Source organism: Carcharhinus amblyrhynchos, chromosome 6, assembly GCF_965287045.1.
Source record: "Carcharhinus amblyrhynchos chromosome 6, sCarAmb.v2.hapA, whole genome shotgun sequence".
NCBI lineage: Eukaryota > Metazoa > Chordata > Chondrichthyes > Carcharhiniformes > Carcharhinidae > Carcharhinus > Carcharhinus amblyrhynchos.
In genome coordinates, this window is record NC_137329.1 from 95,817,285 (window position 1) to 95,823,284 (window position 6,000).

Consider the following 6,000-nt stretch of genomic DNA (forward strand, 5'->3'; position numbering starts at 1 on the left):
CACAATGAAAGAATCACTGCTGACATTGTTTGACTAGAGGATGACAGTACTGGGATTGGTCTTTGGCCGCACAACCAAAATACTCAAAGTGAGAAAAAAGAATGTGTATTTATAAAACACGCAGGATAGCGCAGGATATCCTAGATTGCTACAGATTGAATTAATTATTTTTCAACAGTGGCATTTTTTGTAGCTAGGTTTAAAGATGAATTGAGTCCATTTGAAAGAAGCACCAGAGAACTTACGAAATACTGTCAAAAATGAAGAAATATATTATTAAAAATAGTATACTACTGATTTCCTCATTTTCTAAAGATAACAGGCACTGAAGCATTTGTTTACTGTCAAAAACACTAACATAAGAACATCATATTAATGTTCACACCTTGAATTCATAAAGCTACATGTAGCATCAGAATACAATCACACAAAACCAACTTTTAAAAACATTAAAGGCCAATTTAGAATTAAACTAGTTATAGAACAAGGAACTAAAACAACAAAAGAACCAGGAACTTCATATTAAAGTATTAGTCTGTGGCTACTCATTTATCTTGGTGCTGTAAATCACTTCTTGGATTGTATGAAATAGTTTTATCCAGTTACATTTTTTTTAAGCAGTAACATTTTATTAATCTTGGGTTATTACAGCAAAACCATTTTAGACCTGTTTTCACCTCAGGTGTTCAGATAAATCTTGACAATACACTGATGGGGCAGGATTTTCCCACATGCTCCACCTCCTCCCTCACCCCGCCTCGAAAGAAGTGGGCATTGCGGCATTGCTGAGGCAGATCTGAGAATGTGAGGGATTCTAGACATGGAGATCCCTCAGAAGGATGAAACTAATTAAATATTTTGGAAGGGGAAAGGCAGAAGACCCCATGGAACTGAGGGGAAAGCCATCCAACGAGACGTTGTTTGGGGGTGCAGGAGTGGTTTCTCCTTCCTTGCTGTAGCCCGCTGTTAGTGGGGCAGGAAGCCTCTGGTTCACAGTCTCCCATGCCCGGCACAAATTGAAAGAACACAAGCTCACCTTCCAGTTAGGCATTTTACAGCTCTCAAGACCCAACATTGAGTTCAACAACTTCAGACTGTGACGTTTCACCTCTATCTTGACTTTTTTTTAATATCCAAAACATTTTTTGCTCCAATGCAAAAACTCCCATCCCCCACCAGGCCATCTGTTATTGTTCCTAAATTTTGCTTTCACTCAACACTGACCATTATTCTCCCATTAAAATATCCTGATATCACTGGTGGGCTTTTATGGTCTCGCCTGAGTGAGACCAGAAAATCCTGCCCGAGGTCAATGACGTTTTCGTTGTCCATCTTTCGCCTGCTCCGATTCTGTGGTGGGCAGGGAGGTAGAATTATCTTGATGCAACTACAAGCACCTTCTCCTGTCAGTAACACTTTCTCTGACTCATGACCTACACATCTTTGCTGCAATTCCTCCTAGCTCCCACAAACCACTGACCTTCTACTCTGCTCCAACTACTCCATCTCATTTCTCCCTCCGTTTTAGCTCTGAAGAGGAGGAGTCAGACAGACTTGAAATGTTATCTTTATTTTCTCTGTCCATAGATGCTGTCAGACTTGCTGAGATTTTCCAGTTATTTTCTATTTTTGTGTGAGAGAGTAAACCCCTCTGATGACATCTCTCTGAATTCTTGCAGAGATTCTGCACACTGCCTCAACATACTGCCTTCTTACAGACTCCTTTCTACAGTTCAAAACATCTCAAAAATGGCTGCTCTGTTTATTTTCAAGGAGTCATCATTTCACCAAGTAAATACGTTAATTAAGTTGTGGTCCTTTGAAGTCCCTTCCTGTCTCCTGTTCCCTCAAAAGTGAAAAAAGGTTTTCACATTTTTATGATTCAAAGCACATCCCTGGGAGGGGTCTCTGCTTCTTTAATAACTCTTCATAGGCAGTCTAGAGATATGAGTTTGACAAACAAAGAAAGGTACCATGTCATCTGGTTGTACTTACATTTTGAAAAAGGCAAAATTAAAATATCACTGGTGGGCTTTTATGGCCTCACCTGAGTGAGACCGGAAAATCCTGCCCGAGGTCAATGGACATTTTCGTTGTCCACCCTTCACCCTCCCAGAGATGTGCTTTAATTATTAAACTCAGTTGCAATCTGAAGACAAAATGGGCCTTGAAACAGTTGTTCTTAAAATCTGTAATGTTGTAATTACATGTTTGCAACACTTCTCTTCTTGCTCATGCACCATTATCTCTGATGTTCCCCAAGGATATAGTTTTGGTCCCCTCTGTCTCATCTACATGTTGCCTTTCAATTACATCATGTGAAAGCTACAGCATTAGTTTTCACGCGAAAGCTGACAACACCCAGCTCTATCACACTGTCACTTCCCTCAATCCCTCCACAGTCTCTCTCTAAACTCTCATTCTGTTTTCTAACGTCTGTCTGGAGGAGCAGAAATTTTTTTTCCAATTTCAGTTTTGGGGAAAACTGAAACCATTGTCTTCTGTCCTTGTAGCTAGATCAGCTTGCGTGTGGATGGCTCCATTTGTCTCTCGCAATTGTCCAAAGCTAGACCAGACTCTTCACAAATATAGTATCATATTTGACTCTGGGGTGACATATCCACATCACATGTCTGCATCATCACTAAATCAGTCTATTTCTCCTTCAATAACATCACCAAGAGTTCATAAGAGTGTATCTGGAACAGTTTCTCAAAACAATACCGAGTGGAACCAAACGGAAAACAAGTTATTTTAGATCTGGTAATCCGTAATGACATCATCTCACGTGAGAACACCATTCACCAGGTACACGGTACATACTCTTGCAACACGGCCAACATTGTCTACCTGAAACACTCCAGGAAAGGATGTCCCAAGGCATGGTACACTGGGGAGGCCATGCAGACACTACGACAACGGATGAATGAACACCACTTGACAATCACCAGGCAGGAGTATTCTCTTCCTGTTGGGGAACACTTCAGCAGTCATGGGCATTCAGCCTCTGATCTTCGGGTAAAAGTTCTCCAAGGCAGCGTTCACAACACACAACAATGCAGAATCGCTGAGCAGAAACTGATAACCAAGTTCCATACACATGAGGCCTTGACCAGGATCTTGGGTTCATGTCACACTATCTATAACCCCCACTACTTGCCTGGGCTTGCAAAATCTCACTAACTGTCCTGGCTGGAGACAATACACATCTCTTTAATCTGTGCTTAACCCTCTCCCCACTCACATTGTCTGTACCTTTAAGACTTGATTACCTGTAAAGACTCACATTCCAACCATTATTTTGTAAATTGAGTTTGTGTCTTTACGTGCCCTGTTTGTGAACAGAACTCCCACTCACCTGAAGAAGGAGCAGCTCTCCGGAAGCTTGTGGCTTGTGTTACTAAATAAACCTGTTGGACTTTAACCTGGTGTTGTGAGACTTGTTACTGTGCTTACCCCAGTTCAACGCTGGCACCTCCACATCAATCCATAATGAGACAGGATTAATTGATGTTCTCATTGTAATAGATCCTCTAGGGAAGAGCATTCACAACATGCTTGAATTTTGTATTCAGTTTGAGGGCACAAAAACTTGGATCTGAAAATAGTGTCTTAAATGTATATAAAGGCAACCACGAAGAAATGGAAACAGAGTTGGCGCAAGTGAACCATGGAAAATAAATCAAAAGATAAAAGTTAAGATGAATGATGAGGAACAGCAGGCACTAAAAAAGATATTTCATAATTTGCAATAAAGAAATATTTATTGAGAAAGTAATATTCAACAAGAAGGATGAACCAACATGGCAGACTAAGTAAATTAGGATGCTTGAAAGAAAATTGAAAGAAAGAGCATATGTTGCAAAGTTTATTGGTAGGCCTGAAGATTGAGAACATTGTAGAAATCAGCAAAGGATGATTAAAAGTAAAAGGGAGAAAATAGCTAACGACAAACTGCTGTACGTGCTCATGTAAAAGCCAAAATTTCGAGACCAAATTTTTATGCCAGAAGTTATGTACTCGATTTTACTTTGGTAATATTTTTGCCATGTTGACTTGTGTTTGATCTGGGTCCAAGTGAAATGCAAAAAAGACTTTCAACTGACAACAAACAATACAAAGGAACTTGAATCACCATCTGAATCACCGAACAATACGGTCCAAAGATGTGCAGGTTAGGTTGATTTTGATTTTGATTTTGATTTGATTTGATTTGATTTATTATTGTCACATATATTAGTGTACAGTGAAAAGTATTGTTCCTTGCGTGCTAGACAGACAAAACATACCATTCATAGAGAAGGAAACGCGAGAATGCAGAATGTAGTGTTACAGTCATAGCTAGGGTGTAGAGAAAGAACAACTTAATGCAAGGTAAGTCCATTCAAAAGTCTGACAGCAGTAGGGAAGAAGCTGTTCTTGAGTCGGTGGGTACGCGAGCACAGACTTTTGTATCTTTTTCCCAAAGGAAGAAGATGGAAGGGAGAATGGCTGGGGTATGTGAGGTCCTTAATTATGCTGACTGCTTTGTCAAGACAGCGGGAAGTGTAGACAGAATCGATGAATGGGAGGCTGGTTTGTGTGATGGATTGGGCTACATTCACAACCTTTTGTAGTTTCTTGCGGTCTTGGGCAGAACAGAAGCCATACCAAGCTGTGATACAACCAGAAAAAATGCTTTCCATGGTGCATCTGTGAAAGTTGGTGAGAGTCATAGCTGACATGCCAAATTTCCTTAGTCTTCTGAGAAAGTAGAGGCATTGGTGGGCTTTCTTAACCACAGTGTCAGCATGGGAGAACCAGTACAGAGTGTTGGTGATCTGGACACCTAAAAACTTGAAGCTCTCGATCCTTTCTACTTCGTCCCTATTGATGTAGACAGGGGCATATCCTCCTTTATGCTTCCTGAAGTTGATGACAATCTCCTTCATTTTGTTGACATTGAGGGACAGATTATTATTGCCAAATCAGTTCACCAGATTCTCTAATTCCTGTACTCTGTCTTATCATTTTTTGAGATCCAACCCACTATGGTGGTGTTGTCAGTAAACTTGAAAATCAAATTGGAGGGGAATTTGGCCGCACATTCATAGGTGTACAAGGGATATAGTAGCGGGCTGAAAACACAGCCTTGTGGGGGGGCATGGTGTTAAGGATTATCGTGGAGGAGGTGTTGTTGCCTATCCTTACTGATTGTGGTCTGTGAGTTAGGAAGTTCAGGATCCAGTTGCAGAAGGATTTACCCAGGCCCAGGCCAGGGAGTTTGGAGATGAGTTTCATGGGAATAATAGCATTGAAGACTGAGCTGTAGTCAATAAATAGGAGTCTGACATTGATGTCCTTGTTATCTAGGCGTTCCAGGGTTGAGTGCAGGGCCAGGGAAATTGAGTCTGCTGTGGACCTGTTGCAGCAGTAGGCAAACTGTAGCGGATTCAGGAAGTCCGGGAGGCTGGAGTTGATTCGTGCCATTACTTGCCTTTCGAAGCACTTCATAATGATAGATGTCAGAGCCACCAGCCAGTAGTCATTAAGACATACTGCTTGGTCTTTCTTAAGTACCGGGATGATGGTTTTCTTCTTGAAGCAGCTAGGGACCTCAGATTGTTGTAAAGAGAGGTTGAAGCTGTCTGTGAATACCTCCACCAGCCGATCCCCGCAGATCTGAGTGCACATCCAGGTACCCCATCCGGGCCGGTTGCTTTCCATAGGTTGACCTTCAAGAAAGCTGCTCTGACATCTGCAATGGTGACCCCAGATACAGGTTCATCCAGGGCTTCCACAGTAACAGGCATGATCTCGCTGATGTCTTTCTCTTTGGAGAGAATTCTTTTGGCTGAATATCAGCATATGCCTTAATTTTGCACCATACCAGAGGGAACCACATCTTCTCACAATCAGTGTCTTTATGGAGACATTTTTTTTCACCAACTTTGGTTTTGTTTGCTGGCACTGTAGTGTAAAGTTTATTTATTAGTCACAAGTAAGGTTTACATTAACACT